This window comes from Cupressus sempervirens, chromosome 9 (genome assembly GCF_028749045.1).
Source record: "Cupressus sempervirens isolate cs-2001-9-10 chromosome 9, ASM2874904v1, whole genome shotgun sequence".
Classification (NCBI taxonomy): Eukaryota; Viridiplantae; Streptophyta; class Pinopsida; order Cupressales; family Cupressaceae; genus Cupressus; species Cupressus sempervirens.
The window spans coordinates 760,473,710-760,495,638 of record NC_143126.1 but is presented as its reverse complement, the minus strand read 5'-3'; positions in this window follow the sequence as shown (position 1 = coordinate 760,495,638).

Genomic DNA, 21,929 nt, shown 5'->3' with positions numbered 1-21,929 from the left:
CCTTATATTGTAAAAAGTGTTGGTTGTTATTTTCCTATTGGATGACTTATTCTAGCCCTAATTTTGTAGGCAAAAAAAGCTTGTATAAAATAGCTTAGGGTTAGGGATTTCATAAGGTAGTGGGGATATTGTATTTTCTTCTGGTGTTATTGAGCTATAAGGGATCATGAATTATAATCTATATAATAATAATATTTGACTTGCTCTTGGTGGTCGTAGCCCAAGGATTGGGTGAACCATGTTAAATATTGGTGTCTTATGTTCTCTTCTATGCTATCTATTATTTTTATTGGTTATATTTACGTGTAACTGTTATTTCTATCTAAGGTTAATCCTAACAAAAGCATGCCTTGGAAATCTCCTTAATGACAACCTTCACTCCAAGAAATGCCTCTGCATTGATTGCTAGTCAATGATACAATGATGTTTTAGAAGCCATGTGCATTGTGTCATCAGGGATACAATGAAGGGGAAGTTCTTGAATTTGAATGAGGAAGGAGAGGATGGAGATGTTAGGACTGGAGCGAATCAATCCCTAGCCCATGTATTAAAAATGAAGAGATATAACATGTTGAATCCATCCACCTATGGAAGCTCTAACATATTATTGTTATAAAATAGATGAAACACTTTAAATCCCTCACAACCCATAATATCAGGAGAAGCTTGAAGATTCTTGTAGTCAAACAAACATAATTGATTTGGATATGTTGGAACAACCATATATAAATGGTAAGTGGGCTATCTATGTTTAGTATTTGAAGGCAACAATTTGAAACTCTACGTAGTTATTACAGTCAATTGGACCCATCATCAACTTCTCACGTAGGGATCAGAATTGCAAAATGGAATATGTGTGGGAAAAAATGTGTTTAAAAAATGAAACAATTATTTTGAATGTATTTTTATTGTCATGGTTTTCCAAACCCAATGCTACCACTAATCTGTAAAAAAAATGGACATTGATGCTTCTTTCGAATGTTGTTTTGTAAAAGGTCAAATATTAGTGCTTAGGTTTATCCCACATTGATAATGGGATGATAATATTTTATATGTATCTACACAAACACAAGATATTAAATATTATTAAAGACATAAAGGCTTTTGGAGCCTCCAGCCTTGCGTGGGCCCCCTGGACAATCTAGAGAAAAGGGAAATCTTGACCAAAACACATGAACCAAGATGCTGATGTGGTGCCCAAATGGACAAAATAGAAATTCACATGTGGATTTAAGAGGCCCAATCTAACAGTGACATGTGGTAGATAGTTCAAGACCTAGCACACAAACCAAGGTGGTGACATGACAAGTTAGGATAGGTGTCACGATGTCACTATGTCTCTAATGATGTGGCAGTTGCTGATGAGGATGGTGACATAGCAATAGGCCACCACATGGTAGAGGTAGGTGATGTGGAGATGATGAAATGGCATGGATTGTGAGGCTAATGATGTAGCTGGAGGTTCCATGTGTCATGACATCATTATATCATGATGATGTGGCAAAGTGCTAATTGGGATAGTGACATGGTGACACTATCAGGGAGCAACACAGGGTTCTTGGGTGACAGACCTGTCCAGAGGATGCTGACAAGGTAGTACAAACCAATAGTAGACTGACACATGGTAGAGGGATAGTGAGGTAGGATGACATGTCAAGATGAAGGAGCAAGACCCACCCAATCACATCATGATACATGTCATAGCTCAATCAAACAGGTTTGAACTAAATGGAAATATGGAGGGAAAAATATGAAGGAACAAAAATTAATTTTTTAATTCTTCTCCTCCAAAGTACATGTAAAAAAGTTCATTTAAATATTTTGGTTTATATAATAAAATTTGGGCATTATAAAATATTTAAATATTTGTAAACAAATGTAGACCTAAGAGTCATGCCTGAACTTGATTTTCAAATTGATTCTTTGGGCATCTCCAATAAGCCAACATAGGATTATCATATATTGACAGAAAGTTCTTGAATCAAACTTTCTAGATTTATAGTTGGTTTTTTCACTAGAAGTAGTGTATTGAAGCTATTCAAGGTTTTGTCCTAGATGCCTATTTATCAATCACATTTTGTTAAGGCAATCCAGACTTGATTTTTGGCAAGATGGTGAACTGGGTGTGTGCCAAAGTTGGTAAGGATGCAATTGGTAATGTTTTTCACCTATAATTAGTTTAGTGAAGATTTTATCAGAATTTTAGATGTATATCTAATGATTTTATCTAAACAATGGTTTCTCATAAGTTGGAGAAGATATTTTGAGCTTGTTGAAGCTTAATGATGAGATTCCTTTCAGATTTTGGTTGTAGAGAGAAGAAAGATGCTATCAACAGTAGGGGATGGAGATTCAAGTGGACATGTGTCATTTCTAGATCAGATCTAGGATTTCTATCCTCTCCTATATCTTTCTCTTTTCCTTCTTTCTCTATGGTTGGTTCCAGTCTTTTGGGAAGATTCTAGATCTATGATTCCACCATTCTTCAACATTTCTCTCATGTAATGAAAAAGTAAAGAGTACAGATAGTTTTAGTTTTATGCATTATTTTCAAAAGTTGTTTTCATGCATCCTTTATATATTTGTTTCAAGGAAATGAATAAAAGTATAGGAGCAATTTTACCTTTAGTCTAATTTTTGTCTCTTGTTCATGATGTTTGTAATCTTTTGTGTTTTGTGAACAAAGAGCACAAACCTCAGCTACAATTTGTTCTATGTTGTATATGTTGATATATTTTGATTGTGATTCAAGGATTCATGTAAATTCTTAGTTTATCATCATAGGGTTGCATATTTCATGGAGGGATAAGTCAAGTATGAGATTCATAAGTGATGCAGATGTCTGATTCACAAGGTGAATGGATAGATCTAGAAGTTCTGATACATGAAATGTCTCAATGATTTCCAAGGATGTATGTTAGTGATTTATGGAATTGACCAATAGATAAGGCACTAATCAGCTACAAGATCAAAGTGTTGTGTTTTTCATATCTTGCTTTTTATGATATCAATATTATAGTCAAAATCCTTTTCCCTTTTGTTAAAGTGCTAAAAAGGGTTACCCACACTTAACTTATCAAGTTCATAGTTCATTTCATTAGCTATTTCATGTCTATGATATTTTTATAAGTGTTAGAATATTAAGGGTATTATCTTCTTTGCTAGATTCAAGTGTATTCTTTAGCACTGGTACCAAATGAATGAATCTAAGGTACACCCATCTAAGTTTTACAGAGACTGAAGTAGAAGAAGGGTATCACCTTATAGTTGGCTCTGGTGTTTGAATAAGTATGTTGAACATGGGAGTTAGCTACCTCTAGATGTATTTCATTCTCATCTCTAGGTTTTTGAAACACCAACAATTATGATGATTCCATTTGTATCTTAGATCCTATTTTAGTTAATCTAGATGAAGAAGATACTCTTGATGATAATGATGATGTTAATGATGAATATGAAACTATTGACAATGACATTGATTTACCTAATTTTATTTCCTCACAATTGACACTTACACCTAGTATCAAACATTTTGATTCTCAAGAGGATCCTTAGTTTGAATTGACTATCATTCCTACTATGTTGGATATAGTCCCTCTTGCGAGTTATCCTCCTTCCCTAAATGATATAAAATGAGATGGGGAGAGTATGTGGCACACTTGATGTACTTTTCCTTTATGGTAGCTTTGTTGTGTATTTTAATGTTGTATTATGCTTCTCCCATGATGTATTTGCTAAATGTTGTTAGATTCATTTATACAACCTTTGTTGCTTGTTTGGTGCAAGGTGATAAAGGAATTGAACCTATTGTACAATTCCTCTATATGCATCTCTTTTCCTCCATATGTTATTTAATGTTATTTTGTAACTGTGCTATTGTTCATAAATGTTTCCTTGTGTAATATGCTTAGATCTGTGACTTGGTAGCACTGATTCTTTTTGGTCTCTAGGTCATGGTCCGAAAAGATTCTTCTTTGTATCTCTTATGTCATTTTTCCTCCTTTGTGATTGTAGTTTTACTTTCTTTGGGGAATAATATCAATTCATTTGTAATAATATCATATATATATTATCTTATGATCATACTAACCCCATGGTAGGTAAATCCTTTCTATGTTCTTTGTATGTTTATGTGTTATTTCCCTTGATTTGTCTTCATCTAGGGGCATCTCATAGTGGAAACATAATCAGTGGAGTTTTTTTTTTTTTTTTTTAAGGTTGTTGCTCCTATCAAAGAGTTAGAAATGACTTTAACATGGGGGCATATGCTCTGCTCACTTATTGCACACATGCACTTTTTGATACACATATAATTGTTGGTGTAATTAAATATTCACTAATTAGACTTACTTAAGCTTACTTAGGATAATGCATTGCATAGTAGTTTGTGATTGAGATACTTGGGAGTTTGCACCTCAATTAAACACATGGTGTAGGAGAATTTCACTCTAGGAAGTTCCACCTTTAGTGCACTTATCACATTATCATCCTTATCATTACACATACTTCATTCCATAATGGAGGATAATGCATCTTTGGTGGACCTGTGATTCCACCTTGTGTGGATGATAGCTTATCTTCTCCCTATCATTGTCTCTTATCGCCTCTCCTATATAAGGAGGCCTATTATGTACATTTCAAATCAATCCATTGGATGGAAATCAAGTCCATTATCAATAATAGAATTCTTGCATATTCATGCAATTGTCTTGTCATTCTCTTGTGGAAGTTGTCTTGGTCTTTCATTTGATCCTGGGGGTGTTGTAGATTCACTTAAAACTCTAACATGGTATCAAAGCTCTCACAGTGTGAAGACTTCTTCTCAAGATGTAGAATCTTAGCTTGACTCATTGTTGGTGCAACATTTGGCAATTTGGACATCACAATTTAGAGGAGATTTCAAGAGTCATATTTTGTGACCTTCTATTGCAGGAAAAAATTAGAGCTTGTTGGTGCAAATGAAAGGTTGGCATCATATAGAGGTGGTCCAAAAATTCCCTAAATTCAATTTTGTTTCATCCAAATCAGACATCTGAAGCCAAATCTAGAGCCATTTGATTTTTGAAGGTGTAGTGGCGATGATTCAAAAAAGATAATTTTAAAGGTAATTTTCAAATAGCAATATCTCCCTCATACGGACTCCTTTTTCCAAGATATTTTTTTTTTGTTTTGGGATAGAATTTCACAATCTACATAGTGGTATAAGTAATTTCTCATTTTTTGCAACTTTCAAGGCTCTATTTGGGCACATTCAGTAAAAATTTTAGGTGCAATTTTTTTTGAAAATGCATGGTTTTTCTTCTACTTTCCAGATCTATAATTAGATTTTAGTGATTTCGAATGGGCATATCACTTTCAAATATAGGGCTTTTTTGGCTATGCTTACACTTAGTGAATACTTGGATTTCAATTTTCTTAATTGAATTAATTATTTGAAGCAGTTGTCAATTTATTTCAGTCATCATTTGATTTCATTATGGATTTTTCAAAAGTTCCATTACTCACTCTATTTAACTATCATGAATGGAAACAAGTAGTTTCTAATCAGTTGATGAGTATTGGATTGCTTAGAATGATTCTTGGATAGGATCTAGAACCAGCTATAGGTGTTGCAAAAAGAAGGAAATGGTTTGATAGAAGGGATAAAGCACTTGGCTCTCTTAGATCTACCATCTCCAATGACTTTCTATATCATATTGCATCCTACACACATCCTCATGATGCATGGACAACATTGGAAGGAATCTTTAGAGAACTTGATAGAATAAGAAAATTTAAATTGGAGAATGAGCTTATAGGTCTAAGTCCATGTGATTTTGACAATATTCAAGACTTTTTATTTAAGATCAATTCCATTAGATTGAAGCTTTCTAATTGTGGTATTACTAAAGATGATGAGCAATCGATATTATCTATTCTTTCCAAGCTAGGTCCTAAATATTCAATCTTTGTTTCCACATTCTATGCTACTATGGATGTTCTTGGTATTGCATACAAAATGCCTTCTCTTAATGAATTTGTAGCTCATCTCACAAGGTAACAAGCAAAGTTAGTACACATGCATCAATTGAAGCCTTCCAAGTATCAAGTGTTGGTTGCAAATGACTCCTCTCCAAAGGCTCCCAAAGGAAAGGGAAATAAACAACACAAGGATCCTAAGAAACATGACAAAGGTGATGAATCTTATTCACAACATAATATTGAATTCAAGTCCTCTTCAAGAGAGGAAACATCTAGAAGAAAGAGAGATAAATGTGCTTATTACAAAAAGCTAGGACATGATGAGCATAAATGTTTCCATAAGAAGATTGATGAACTCACTCACATTATTCAAAAGAACAATATCCAATTTCCCTCATCAGTGTCTTCTCCTTCTTCTCAACATTAGGCAGCTTCTAGATCGACATCATCATCCAAAGGTAAAGGACAAGTACTCATTGCTTCCACACATCTTGAGCAAGGTAAATTGCTTCTTGATTCAAATGCATCACATCATATGGCATCTTCAATGGATATGTCTTCTTCTATTGAGTTTTTTAATTCTCCACCTATATTGATGGGTAATAAAACATACATGAAGGTTTGTTGGAAATTTTTTATTCCTATGGGACAAGGTGCATTTAATGTGTTCTTTTTCTACCATCCTTGACCACTAATATCCTTTCCATTTACCAAATTAGTCATAAGTAGTTGGAAGATAAGGGTTTAACCCACATTCCCCACCTACCCCAGAGTTTCCAAATCAAATAGATCAGATACATCCTAAGCCGAGTTCATAGTGGTCAATTATAGCTTGAGCAACTAGTTTTGATGACTAAGAAGATGATTTATCACATGGAGACCAAGCTTGAAGATGATTGAGACTATTATTAACTTAAAAAATACTGCATTGGTAGCATAATTTGTATATTGTATGCATCTCAAGCTTGGGAAGCCTTTGGGAGTATTTTAAAAAAAATTCTCTCCAAAGCCAAAGCTACTAAAGACCTAGGTTGGATGGAGTTAGAAAAGAAAACCCTAGTTGAGTGGGATGGCAAAGGCATGAATATTAGTAGTGTAACTGATGTAGAACTGAAAATTTGGCATACATGTGATAGCACACAAGATCTATAGTTCGTGTCATCTCAATAGTGTGTCATGTGAAGTAGTAGACTTGGCATTCAAAGTCATGAAAAAAAAATGTCATATGATCTTGCAAACTTATTGTTCAAACAGTTCAAAAAAAAAATGGAAAGTATAAGGACATCCAAGAACAATCCTTGTAAATTTGGTTCATTGTTGACATGTCTATTTTTCTATGTTCAAAAGTTTTTCCCATCAAAAGGTACAGTCATATGGAGAAAGGATGTGCAAGTTTTGTATCAAATTAATGAGTATGTTGCAGAAATGGGTGAGAATTTTGACAACATAATGGATAACTACTTTGATGTTTTCAAGGAGAAAATGAATAATAGATTTAGGATTCCCATGAAATTGGTTGAAGCTTACAAAGATGATGTTTGTTTCATGGTAGATAGTGACAAAGTCTACATTCAGGTAGTAATTCCAAAAGTTGTATGGGTAAAACCTCTTCCTTGTGAGGTGAACATTGATGAAGCAAAAGACATAATTGAAGCCTTATTAAACAAACATGTTGATCCAAAGTCACCACACTTTGGAACCTATGATAAGGCCAAGGCAAGAATAGAGCTTGAAATCAAGCTTCCACAAGCGATTAACAAAGGCAAGAGGAGAATAACAAAACTCAAAAATAACACACCTCTTTTGTTGACCAAAGGTAAAGGAGAAGATGATGATGATGTAGAGGATGAAGATGAGTCATAGAAGGAAGAAGAGCTAGTGAAGAAGAAAGGTAAGGTGATCATCACCAAGCCATCAAAGCCATCCACTACAGTGTTTACTAGAAGATCTAGGAAGAAAGGTAGTGAAGTTGTGTTTAGAAAACCTCCTCTCGCCTTTTAGGAAAGATTTAAAAAAATGGAAGAAGGTATAGGCATAACCAACTTCAAATCATTGAAGTATGAGACTAGGACAGAGGTTGAAAAGAAGCAAATTGAGGAATTGGTGCTAACCAAGATGGGTAAATGGAAGTATGCCCCTGATCAAATAAATTCTCAAATTTCTAAAGATCTATTAGAAAGATTGAAGCCAAGATGGGACTCATCCATGGAGACAACAAGAGATATCTATGAACAAAACCTGAAGCAATTGTTACTGAGTGTTATAGATGCTGAGGTAGAAGAGTCTATGAAGAAATATGAAGATAGGATGACTCTTAGATTCAATTCTTGTTTAATTTTGTTAAAGGATATAGAACATATAGTCAAGAATGCTATAGGAATGTGGAAGAATATCTATCACTTTCAAAAATTGAGTGACTCTCCAATAGAAGTCAAGGATGCTGATATTGATGATGAGGAAGAAGAAACAAATTTTGAAACAATTCAATTTGAAAACGAAGGAGTTGAAGAACATAAAGAGGAAGAAGCTATTGAGGAAGTTAAAGGAGATGATGAGGAGACTGATCCTATGAAGATAGTTGCAGCAATCATTGCCTCAATTCCTCATTCTCCAAGTAAATCAGCAACTACATCAAATTCAGAGTCAGCTTCAACAAGTTTGATTGTGACCATAGCAGATACATCAAATGTCCAATCACTCTTTGCTCCCTCTTAGCTTAGCGTATCATTAATGGAAGTTTCTACCACTTCATCTACCAAGCCTCCCTCTTCTTTAGTTCCTAAGTTAGGTTGTTCAACTATGAGTACAACATGTTCTACAATTTTGTGTTCTTCAACAGTAAGTACAGTTTCAAGTTTTACAATTTTGGATTCTACAATTTTGTTTTCTATAGCTTTGGATACTTCTATATGTATATAAATTTTAAATTCAGTAAGAATTCTAGTCACTATTCCATCTATTAGTGCTATATCAATTTTTACTACTAGCCCTGTTATCTCTACTATTGTTTCCATTCTATATTCTAGGGCAGTTTGTACTAAGGTAGTTGAACTCAAGCTCAACCTTGTACAAGACTTTTGAGTGGAAAGGAGACAGAGGAAGATATTTATTTAGATGAGGAAGTTGAAATTCCAAAGTGGGATTTTGATAATGCCATTGTAGATCAAATGCAATTAGCTAGTCAGCTCCTCCACAAGAAAGCCAAGCAGAAGAAATTAAGAGAAGAAAGAGATAGAGAATATAAAATCATAGAGTGCTAACGATATTTTGACTGAAGTAATACATGTTGAAGTTGATACTTCTCAACACATTTTATTTCAATTGGAAGAAGAAATTTAGAAATTTAACAAGGACTCCAGTGGTCAAGAAAAATTGATTGAGAAAGCAGAGAAGAAATTTAATAACAAATTTCTTGAGCACATTGCTCAACAAATTGTTATTTAGCAAGTGGAGCTTTCCTCAATTTTGACCAATCTTGAAAATTCTTGCACAAATGTTAAATCACTTTTTGAAAATTAATGTGATATCACCAAGCATACTAGGGAAATAAAGAGAAAATTGAATAAAATTTATAAGGATCTAAAGGCTAGTGCACAACAATTGCAACTTGACCCTAGTTCAAGCTCTACACATCATATGAAAATTAGATTCTTGTTAGATATGCAAGCAGAATTTTTGAGAGAGGAAGCAAGTATTTGAACTTCACTCATAGATATCCAAAATATGATCCTTCCCATCATGGATACAATGCAAAAGCACATTGCCTATTCCAAAACATTGATTCATAACAATAATTTATCAATTGTAGATCACATGATCGAGCTCTCTGTAGAAGTGCAAGTTGCTCTACAAACATGAAAAAAAAATCATTAAAATTGGGATAAGACTTTAGCTCTCATACTTAAGGTACATTCTAAGTTTCTTTCTTACATTGGTGTATCTATGTAAATAAGTTTTGAGTAAATCTTTGGCATTATTATCAAAAAGGGGGAGAAACAGAATATATCTATGTGAGTCTATATGTATATATGGGGAGAAACACATAGTATGTATATTGTATGGGGGAGAATCATGAAAAGAAAAGGAAAATACATACTTACAAAGACAAGTTTTGAAAAATCTCAAAAAAAATAGTATTCCACTACTGAGCTAGTAACACATTGTAATGTATATAAGTTTTGGCTGATAAGTGTTTTTGTCACTAATGCCAAAGGGGGATATTGTTGACATTAAGTAAATTTTTTTATTAGTAACAACACTTATTCAGATTTTGTATGGTTATTGAGCTCATTGAACAGTCTATAGTGTTTTCCATGTAATTTAGTACCCACCAAGCTTCACAATTCCTACTGAGCATTCCAGTGGTTACCAAGTAAATTTAGGTAGTGTGAAGTCCTACAGTTCCTACCGAGTAGTTTAGTGCTTACCAAGCTTTGTAGTTTCTACTGAACCATCAGTTCATGTGAAATGAAGTCAGTGTTAACCAAGTGATGAGATGATTAGTGTTTACCAAGTTCAGGTATGGTAAATGTGGAATTTAGTTTCTACCAAGTTGCACAATATCTACTGACTTACTAGTGTAGACTAAATTTGAGATTAATCTGAGATGTTTAGTATGAACTGAGCTTCCACTTTTACCAAATGCATGATGATATCAAGTAATGATAGTGGATTTTGTGTATTAGAACTTCACCAAGTCAATCTTTAGAACCTGAGTGTCTTCATTTGAGATGACTTTGTAATATTGGTTTTAACTTGTATATTGACTAACTTTGCAAATTTTTCAAATTGGATTGATATATATATGTAATGTATTGTATCATATTCAATGTAGCAATAATAATGGATCGATGAGATATGTGAATGAAATATATGCATGTGAATCTGAATCAACAGTAGAGAAAAGTGTATTATAAGGCCATATTAGGAGTAGCAGGGTTATATCTATCACATCGAGGTGATCAGTACTTCAAAGAATATCTATTAGAAAATTAGTTGTAAGTTAGAGATCTGTTATTTCATCCTAATAGGTGAATTAGCTCCAAAATCCTCTAACAAGGTAGACTTAACAGTCTTTTGTCAAATCTCTTTACTGAGTGCATACTTCATTGTATGTTTGTAAATCCTCTAACAAGGTGGACCTAGCAGTCCTAATTGCTCCTAATAGGGCAAATCATTAGAAGTGATCATTGTAAGCCTTAATAGGCCAACTTTATGCTATAGTATTGAAGTTTTGTAAGTATCATCCCCACCCAAGTTTTACTTTCTATTTGGAAGGTTTTTGAGTTACCAAATCATTATGTTCATGTGTATTGAATGTTTATGTTTTCAGTTTCTCATGCATGCAGTTAGACCTAAGTTAATGAATTAAATGTTTATTGGGTTATTTCAATTAAGGTCTAAATTTGTTAAAAAATTTAAGGTTACTGATTCACCCATCCCCTCTTAGTAACCTAGCATAGTCTTGAATATTTCCAACACACTATATATGGAAGCCTTCTTCTCTCATTTGGACATCCATCTATCTATCTATTATCCATTTTTCATGAGGAGACAATCCGAAGATAACTTTCTCTGATCAAGGATTCACATTTGAGCATTCAAGTATCCAAGAATTCAAGCATCCAATTCATCAAGGAAATCCATTGTTAACTATTGAAGGATTCAATCTCTTTAGAGCCCTTTTATTGAAGATTTCTCCATTCACATTCATTCAAGCTTCTTCCTATGCTAAGATCCATTCAAGATTGGTGTTGAAGATCTAATGTCATTGATTTGAGACATCTTATATTCATTTCTCCATTCATTTCAATCATCCACACTTGTGGAATCAAGGATTTGAATCCTCCACAAGGATTTTAACATAATCAAGGTGAATAGTTCCATTTACTTTTTTTTATACATATTGCATTTTCAATTACATTTCAAGGTTGATTTTAAACTAGGGTTTGACCAAGGCAAACCCCCCATCCAAACAAAAAACCATTTTTCTTTTAAGTAAAGGTACTAGATAGAGAATCGAAGTTCATATTTGGATACCCTTTTCGATGAACTTCTAAGATTTGCAAATAGAATTTTGACCAGACCTATTTAGGTCAGAGGTAACATTTAGTGAGGTGTAAGATTGTGCCCTACTATCTAGGTCAAAGTAAACCTGACCTCAGAGGGACAAATTTTTATGGGTTTTCTCTATCTTGGCATTTTCAATCCAAAGTAAGTTGCAGAATCTCCCAAAACTATGCACAGACATCAGAAATTAGCATTTTTCATATTTTCCCTACTTTGAGGTTAGTATTTATCTTTATTCATTCAAGATTTCAAGTACATACTTTCTATATTAGAGTATAGGATTTCATCCTTTCTTCATATTCTCCATTGTTTGATTCATTGGTGTATTAATCACTTCTTTGTGGTAAATCCATTTTGATCTATCCTTTTGAGAATTTGGATTAAGGATAGGTCCTATATTCCACCTAATAAATCATAACATTCCATCCCATATCCCACACATATGTTTATACTATTTAACATCAAAATGACCATATTCTCCACACCATAATGATTTACCTTTATTTTCTTGTTTGATGTCCATGTAGATTTAGATATGTAAGGAAACTTGAAACAAATAAAATATAATTGTTTCCATATAACCCATAATAGATCTAAAATAAATATGCAATTGATATCCACATGCAAGAGAATAGAAAACATACCCACAAAAAATTGTGACACAAGATATGCCCTGGGAAACTCTCATTGAGGGAAAAACCCAGCCTCCAAAAGCATTTATCACCATGTATTATTCAACAAAATCACCATTGCAATATAACCATGGAAGCCTTCAAAGCCATAGCTACAACCAAGCAATCCATGTGAACAAGCATGAATCCACACACCCCATGCCATGCTTCCAACCTTCACAAATGCTCCCTTGTCTAACCTATCAAGCCTTGTCTGGCTTAACTCTTTCCCTTTTTGCCTTTTGTCTTCTCTCTACCACAACTACCCTTGTGGTTGTTTATATTGTAGCAAGTTCCACAAAACCACTAAGTGGTATTACATAAATCATGTGCTCAAACCATGTGCTACCTAACCCATTGATCTCACATTTATTATTGGAAATTTAATTATTTCACCAATATTAAATAGTTACATGAAATATTATAACAATGTTACAATACAACTCATCAAGTATATCCCATGGGAATCTTTACATGTTGTGTGTCCATCTAGGTGCTCCTAGATACAACATTATATAATAAAATAAAATAATACAATACAACAATATTATGCAATGTGTGTAACACTCATTATCTCAATAATCTCCCACTTATTGTATACATTGCATAAGTTCAATCTATAGCAACATAAATGAACAAGGGAACAATCCCTCCTAGGACATCTACCATGGTCTATCATGGATCAAAGTACACAAAGTGCTCTAGCTTGGTACCTGCAACAAAATCAAAGTATCCAGCATCTCAAACATGAATGATCTCATCTCCTATTATGCCATTACCACTGGACATACATAGAAGCCATCCAAAGAGAAAGCCACCCAACCTATCACATTAAAAGATCATAGAATCCTATACCAACTGAAATGCCAAGCACTAAAAACCTGATCCAAAGGTAATCACATGTATTCGTAGTTGTCAAAATATCCATAGGTAAAATAGCACCCACAACAAGTGCCAAACCCATCCAACCATTCATACCTCGAAAGGTATAACAAGTGAGTCTCACATCATCAACATATCCAATCTATAACATGCAATTACAAGCCTCAAGAGCAATACCTACCATATATATACCAAGAAGCTCCCACTGTAAAACATAATGTCAAATCTATAACCAATCCACTCACAACATCTTAAATAAGTGAATCCATGTAGTATCAAGGACATCGACAATACATAAATTAATAACCTACAAGAACAACTCTCATAACAATTCTCCAACACTCTCCCAAGTTCTCCACAATCGATAGAGGAAAGAGATAAAGGAAAAACCATGTCATCTTTCACATGACATACATGAACACAAACCAATGATCACAATCTCTATCCAATATCAAATCCAATGTAAGTGAAATCGAATATCTAGGAAAATAACCAAGACCAAAGAGAAACCATACAAATCATAACTGATATCATGTCCTTCTACACAAACCTCTAGATGTAAATTGTGCAAGTATGATCTCCTCCATAAAACCCCATACCAAGAAGCCTCAAAAATACCCAAACCATACCATTAACTAATCATGGATGTAATCCTCTCAGAAGAAGATTAAACTAATAAACCATTCCTAATCTAAGGAATATCCCCAATCGAAAACCATCTCCCAAACTCTACCAGCATAACAACAACATATGAAAATGAGATTTCCAATGCTAAACCATCTTTCAAATGAACCCTCTTGAAATAACTCATGTACCATAGCTCAAGATCCATATCTATGAAAGATAAGCATAAATATAATGCACCTAATATAAAACAATGGGCTATTCCTCTCATGTAACAAACTTTTGAGTAGACCAAGAGTGGGGAATGAGAATTTTCATCAAGATATCCAAGTCTCCAACCAAGACTTGTCTAAGAACAATCTCCTCTCAAATCCATATCAGGTGACTGCCCCTCAGACTCTCTTGCTGAAACCAAACAATTGTCCCAACAAGTAATTCTCCAATTTAAGAGAAATCAGCATCACCATTGTCTCTAAGTATCCATGAACACCTGTAACCAATCAATCCATGCCAACTCCAAATGCAACATATCAATATCATGAAGTATCCGACTTATGATCAATATACTCAATACCAAGAAACTAAACCAAGATCAATATCAAAGTTCCAACTATGGCCTTAGGAACATAAACATGACAACATGATCTAAACCATCTCAACCAAAGAGATAATATTCTCCATATGAACATAATATAACATGTCAAAACTCTAAATGTGTATCAAGAGTATACGATGACATAATAATAAAACCATCCTCATACCAAGGATGATATGTCAAATGAAAGCATAAACCACACTTTTACCAAGAACCCATTAGTCCTCAATATGTAACCACCTCCACACACCATGAAGAAAAACCATCTCCATATACCATGAAGAACCATCTCCACACACCATAAAGATAACCAAGAACCCCTTGAGTCCTTAAGATCTAACCATCTTCACACACCATGAAGATAACAAGTGCACCATGCAAATGTCAAAGATGCTTCTTCAGCAATAGGATCTAAGACAAACCTCCAACATCTGTAAACACTAAATAAATATATTAATACCAAAAAACTCCCACTCAACCATGGTACCAAATAACCCATGGCATCATAAAATCCATCTCCTACATGAAAATCCTCTAGGTCTATACACATACACAACAAAAGTTTTAGTACCAAGTGAAACCAAGATCTCCAGACCAAGGAGATACAAACCAAACTAGGAACTAAATCTGCATTGTCACAAGCTCCCACAAAACTGTGTATCCAAGCTATCCATGACATCATGATGAAAAAAAATCCATCCTCTAACCATGAGAATCAACCAAGTCATCAAACCATCAAAGAAATCAAAGTGCATATCATGACCTCCTCAAAAGAAATCAAATAACCATGATCCTCAACCAAGAAGATATACCACCATAACCAAATTAGGAATCCAAACCAATGAAAATCAAGGATGTACTTGTATATCCAATCATGTCATGCCAAAATCCATGGCACTATGATCACATTCATGAATTGAGTATCTAACTCTCAATATGTCCAACCTATCAGCATAAAATAGTCAACCACAATTCTCCACCATGACTACACTTGGTAACAACATCTCATCCCTTCTACATGAAGAAAAAAATAGAAAATCATGTGACTTAAGGCATAGACAAACCAAATCCAAGCCACCAATCTAAATATGCATCAATGAAAGATCAATGGACAAAGACAATCCATAACCAAGCTATAAATGCAACTTATAAGTGTAGACTACTTACAACACTACACAACTTGTAGACCTAGCAAGTCATCATACATAGCCATATCAAAACATTGATAACCATATCATCATGAGACCAATCTGAAATATGAATTGAGTATACAATGACATCAAATCTTAAATCTCCAAACATACAATGTAATAAACTCACAATGCTTCCATAGTCAAAATATACCATAAACTATTTAGATCAACATATCATCAAATAAACTATGCCAAGCCTACACCAAATTTGAACCAATGTATAGATCTCTTTGAGAGCTTTCTGTTGACTACTCAAAGTTCAAAATCTAACTTTGTATGCCCAAGTTATGCCCTAATTTGTGCTCAAAATAAATAACATACTACAAGTTGTAGTTCTCTAAATTAGCTTTGCAACACCTGTAAGAAGTCTAAAATTTGATATCCTGAGAGAAAGTTATGGTCATTTTACTAAGATAGTCTTTTTACGATTTTCATCACGATTTCTTTTTGTAATGAAAATTTCGACGGGATTAAATTTGATGGTCATCATGGGCTAAAACTAAAAAGCTCTTTCATTTCCATTGAACATGGCCAAACTAGGCATATTATATATCAAAATTTATGGAAACATTGACCTAGATCCAATGGTGAGGTCTATTTTTTTCCCAGAAGGTCATTTGTGCAAGCTTCTCCTAAAATCCACATTTAAATGAAATATCCAAAAAATCCTTTTGTCCAAAAATTTCACATTGCCATAATCTATCAATATTTCATCATAACAACAAACCCAAAAACTCTCAGATCTATAATAAACAACTCATATATCTTGCCCTTTCTTTTATTCTCTCATGCATTCCCATGGATTCAATCTAGGGTCACAATAATAAAACCATAGCTCTAATACCACTTGTAAGGAAACTTGCAACAAAAAAAATATAACCATTTCCAAATAACCCATAATAGAACTGAAACAAATATGCAATTGAAATCCACGTGCAAGAGAATAGACAACATACCCACAAAAAATTGTGACACAAGATATACCTGAGAAACCCTCATTGAGGGAAAAACTTAGCAAAATCACCATTTCAATACAATCATAGAAGCCTTCAAAGCCATAACTACAACCAAAAAATCTATGTGAACAAGCATGAATCTATACATCTCATGCCATGCTTCCAACCTTCACAAATTCTCCCTTGGCTAACCTGTCAAGCCTTGTCCCACTCGACTCTTTCTCTTTTTTCCTTTTGTTCTCTCTCTACAACAACTACCCTTGTGGCTACTTATATAGTAGCAAGTCCCACAAAACTACCAAGTGATATTACATAAATCATGTGCTTTAACCATGTGCTACCTAACCCATTAACCCCACATTTAATATTGGAAATTTAATTATTTTCCCAATATTAAATAATTACATGAAATATTATTACAATGTTACAATACAACTCATCAAGTATATCCCATGGGAATCTTTACATGTTGCACATTTATCTAGGTGCTCCTAGATACAAAATTACATAATGAAATATTTATAACAATATTATGCAATGTTTGTAGCACTCATTATCTCAACAAGATTTGCATTCATATGCTTTGTGTTCATACTTCTAATGGTTGCAACAATGTCCTTTAAACTTCTAAGTGTTGATGGTATTTTTCTTGCATTCATGTGCCTAATGTCCTTGCTTCTTGTAGTTATAGCAGTGTCCTCTACTTTTTTTCTTTGGGGTTTGATTGCCAATATTACTTCTACATACATTTGTTGTATGACCTAATTTTCCACAATGATAACAAGTGGATTTTTTTGTCTTTCGCTTATTATTCCTTTGTTCACCACTTTTAGATGATTCTCCTTCCTTAGAAGTAGAATATCCTAATCTAGCAGTATCATCATGTGTTCTTGGTGTATTCATCATCTTTTCAAAGTACTTTATGGCTTCACAAGGTTTATTGAACCTTTCAATAAATTATTTTTCTTCTTTCAATTCATTCTACAGTAGGTCATTCTTTGATTTCATAGTTGCAATCTTAATGTATTTCCTATTCAGTTCTTGATTTGTAATCATCAGTCGATTCATTCTGTGCAGTTTGATGTTTGCCAATTTTTGCACATCTAATGTCTTCTCCTCAAGTTTGTTTACCAGTATTCTTTCTTCTTCTTCTATCATGACTTTATCTTCTTCCAAAAAAAAATTTAGTTTAATTGTCTCACATAAAAATATTGATTGAGCTTCTTGTTCCCTTTTTAGATTCCTAACTTTTTAATTTAGGGCACTATTATTTTCCATCAAATGTGTAATTGTTGCACAATCTTTGAATTTCTTGTCCTCAAAAAATCTAGTAGTGTCTTCTTATTGATATTGAGTGTCATTTTATTGAATGGCCAACTCCTTTCTTCTCTTGAATGATTGCTATAGTTCATCTCTTGCTTTCTTCAATTGATGTAGGTCAAGTTGTATTTCAATCTTATAGTTCTCAATAGTGTTTCCCAATTTGTAGACTTCATCTTCAAGACATTTTTCTCAAGCTATCAAACTTCGCTTTCTAGAGAATAAGGCTCTGATGCCAATTGTTGAAAATATAAATGGGAAAGTAAGTTCTAAGGGAGCTGAGTCAACACTTAAAACTTCTACCTTAAAATATTTCACCATTCATCCATCTCATAACTTAGCATATAAACTAAAATATGTAACATGCATCTCATACATATCATAATATAAATCAACACATAAAAAAAAAAGATTTTGGCTACCCAAAAACTGTCCAAGGAGAAGGTAAAAGTGGGGTGGGGATGACACCCATAAACCTTCACTACTACAACAATAAAGTATGGACATTTGTAGCTACAAATGTTTGATCATGATCTATGATCTACCCTATGAATGGTTTGCCCTATTAAAGGCTTACAAAGACTATTAGGTCTCACCTTGACTAGAGGATTTAAACTCACAATTAAGTAAACACTCTATTAGGAGATTTAAAAAAGTCTATTAGGACTACTTTGTTAAGAGATTTACCTTGTACCACCTGTCAGAATGATTTAGTACCTATTCCTTTGGATAGCAACCTTCTGCTAGGTGTCAAATCTCCTCTTTACAATTTGTTTCTTGATCCTTCTGATTGAATGTATCTTCTCTGACCTTTCATTTCTTGTCTTCACAACAGGTTCTTCTCTCATCAATTAGTTCAACAATGCTTAACCTTGACTTCAACATCTTCTCTATGCCTCTTTCACACATGATACTCTCATTAGTATATCTCTTTGCACACTTACTCCCCCTTAGGGTTTACCTCTATAAGTAGGCATCATGTAGACAATCTTAGGTACTAATCAACAACTCTTGTTAATTTCTATTGCCTCCTAATGCTTTCCTTTTTTTGATTGGTTGCACGGGTTGCATAGGGATGCATGATTTGATCAATCCTTATCTCTTGATATCAAAAATTCAAGATTATATTTACCAAAAATGATTTACATAGAATTTTGTTTCATTACAAACATCTATGTCATTAACTAGTTACTCGACATCAATAGGCTTTTGATGCTCATCCTTAACTATGCTCTTGTGTTGTTTGCTAAGCTCCTAAATCACTTGGCACTAACTATCTTCTTAGTATTAACTATTTTTTGGCACTAGAGTGACTTAGTACATACTAACTACTCCGCACATACTAGTTCTTGGCACTAACTATCATATTACTCAGCATGTGTTGTCTAGATACTTATGCTTGGCATGCTCTAATTACTCAGCTCACAATGATCTCTCTGGTTGGTCTGTTCACTCAAAATGCACTATGCACTCAACCTAAGTAATGGTTTGGTCATAGTGATGCCCAACCAATTATGCTAGATGATGATTAATTTTTTTGTCACTACTTTGTCAAAACCATAATGAGATTAACAACTGTTAGGAATTTCTTCAACCCTATTAGGAGTTGATATTACAATTACAACTGTATATAAGAAGAGTCCAATTCCTTAACATGTAATTAAATAGTTTAGTGCCTTTATACAAATGAGATAGATGCAAAAACCTCTTTATCGCTAAATGTTGTACTTCACATAGCGTTTATCACTTTAGTTTGCATAAAGTAACTATTTATTTATGCTAATTCCTTTCACAAAAATCTTGTGTAGTCAGCTTGATGCAATCACACATTACACTAATTTAGGGTAAACATATAGGTTTTTATCCCTACAAACATAAGTAATTATTTCATGATTGAAATAAATCCTTAACACTTTATACCTCTTTTCTTGTTGTACTCAATTTTGTTGTGCACACTATTTTTAGCAATATTTAGAATATAAATATATATGTACTAATTGTAGTGATATACGCACTTGGGCACATCATTATGACACTTTGATATACCTTCCCTTAACTCTACATGTTCCAACTATCACTATAGCCTTTTTTATACCAAAAAATAATCTCTATGCTGCCAGTGAAACTGCCTAACACTTGGACAATTTTCTATCTCTGACTGTAGAATCTTCAATAGTATATTTTGTCAATACATCCTAAAATATATTTTTCCATAAATGACAACCCTAATTAATCTTTGTTGGGCCCATTTTCCGTTGCACCAAAAGCCATGACTATTAGTGAACATGGAACACCACATAATTAACCACCTGTGGGCAAGGGAGCGCGTCGCATCACCCAACAATCTCCCCCTCGACGCGCATACCAGGTGCTTACGCGGGTCGGGAAGGCACCAGGGAGATTTGAACCCATGACCAAGCCAAAACCAGGCTCTGATACCAATTGTTGAGCCCATTTGTTGTTGCACCAAAAGCCATGACTGTTAGTGAACATGGAACACCACATAATTAACCACCTGTGGGCAAGGGAGCGCGTCGCATCACCCAACAATCTTACCTAGTGATATTGCCAACAAATATATCATTTTATATGCATGTTTGAGAAATGGACTCATCTTGATACTTTTCTAATTGTAATACCAACTCCTAATAAGGTTGAGGCTTCTAATAAGGCCTAGTTGATGAATACCACAACAAATAACAAAAATACAAATTACAAGAACAAAATATGGGCTTTTTATTATTGCCACAAATGTGGAATTGCATAATTTCAATATGCAAACCCTCATGGGCACCTTCCTTACAATATTTTGTAAGATAGATTGTAAATATCACCCATTTTTTCCCTAGATAACTAATAGGCCTTCCTTATATAGGCACTTTCACTAACTAGGAATATTCTAAAAACTAAGCCAAAACCCTTGAGACTAACCAACCTCATATTATATTATTTCATTACACTGTATTACACAAGATCAACTCGAGCCAATTTACAAATTACATTTTTGGATGCATCATGTACATGGTAATTTGTGTGTTCAAGGAATAATAGTGTTAAAGGTGCACACACTAGATGTGATTGTCTAAATGCTAAGATCAAAATAATAACAACCTTCAAAGACCACCCTTGTATCCCTAACTAAAACTTCTAAAATGGCCCTTAGAGAAGCATCTTAGTGGAAGTTCTAAGTTCGAAATGGCATGATAATGCTAAATGGATGTAGATCTATCAATACTATGTGAATCTAGATGAAAGATGGATGGATTAGCTAGAGATGAGATGAAGAAACTAATAAAATATGATTCTAAACATGATAATAAACTATTATAATGCTAAATAAATGCTATGATAAATGATCTAGCTTAATGCAAAAACAACCATAATGTCTATGCTTCTAGAATTTGGGTCCCTTTGCTTTCAATTTGCCTTCTATTTGTAGGATTTTGGAAGGGGTTGGGATAAAGATTTGAGATTTTATTTTTTACTAAGGGTAATGGTGAAATTGCATCTCATTAGACTCCAAGAGGAAAAGTCCAAGAGAATTTAATTGTGAGGATAAATAGACTTTTTCATTTCTTTTTAAATCCAAGAAAGATGGATTTTCACTTTTGAGAGGATAATGGCTTTATTTGATTTATTTAAACTTGCATTTATTTTT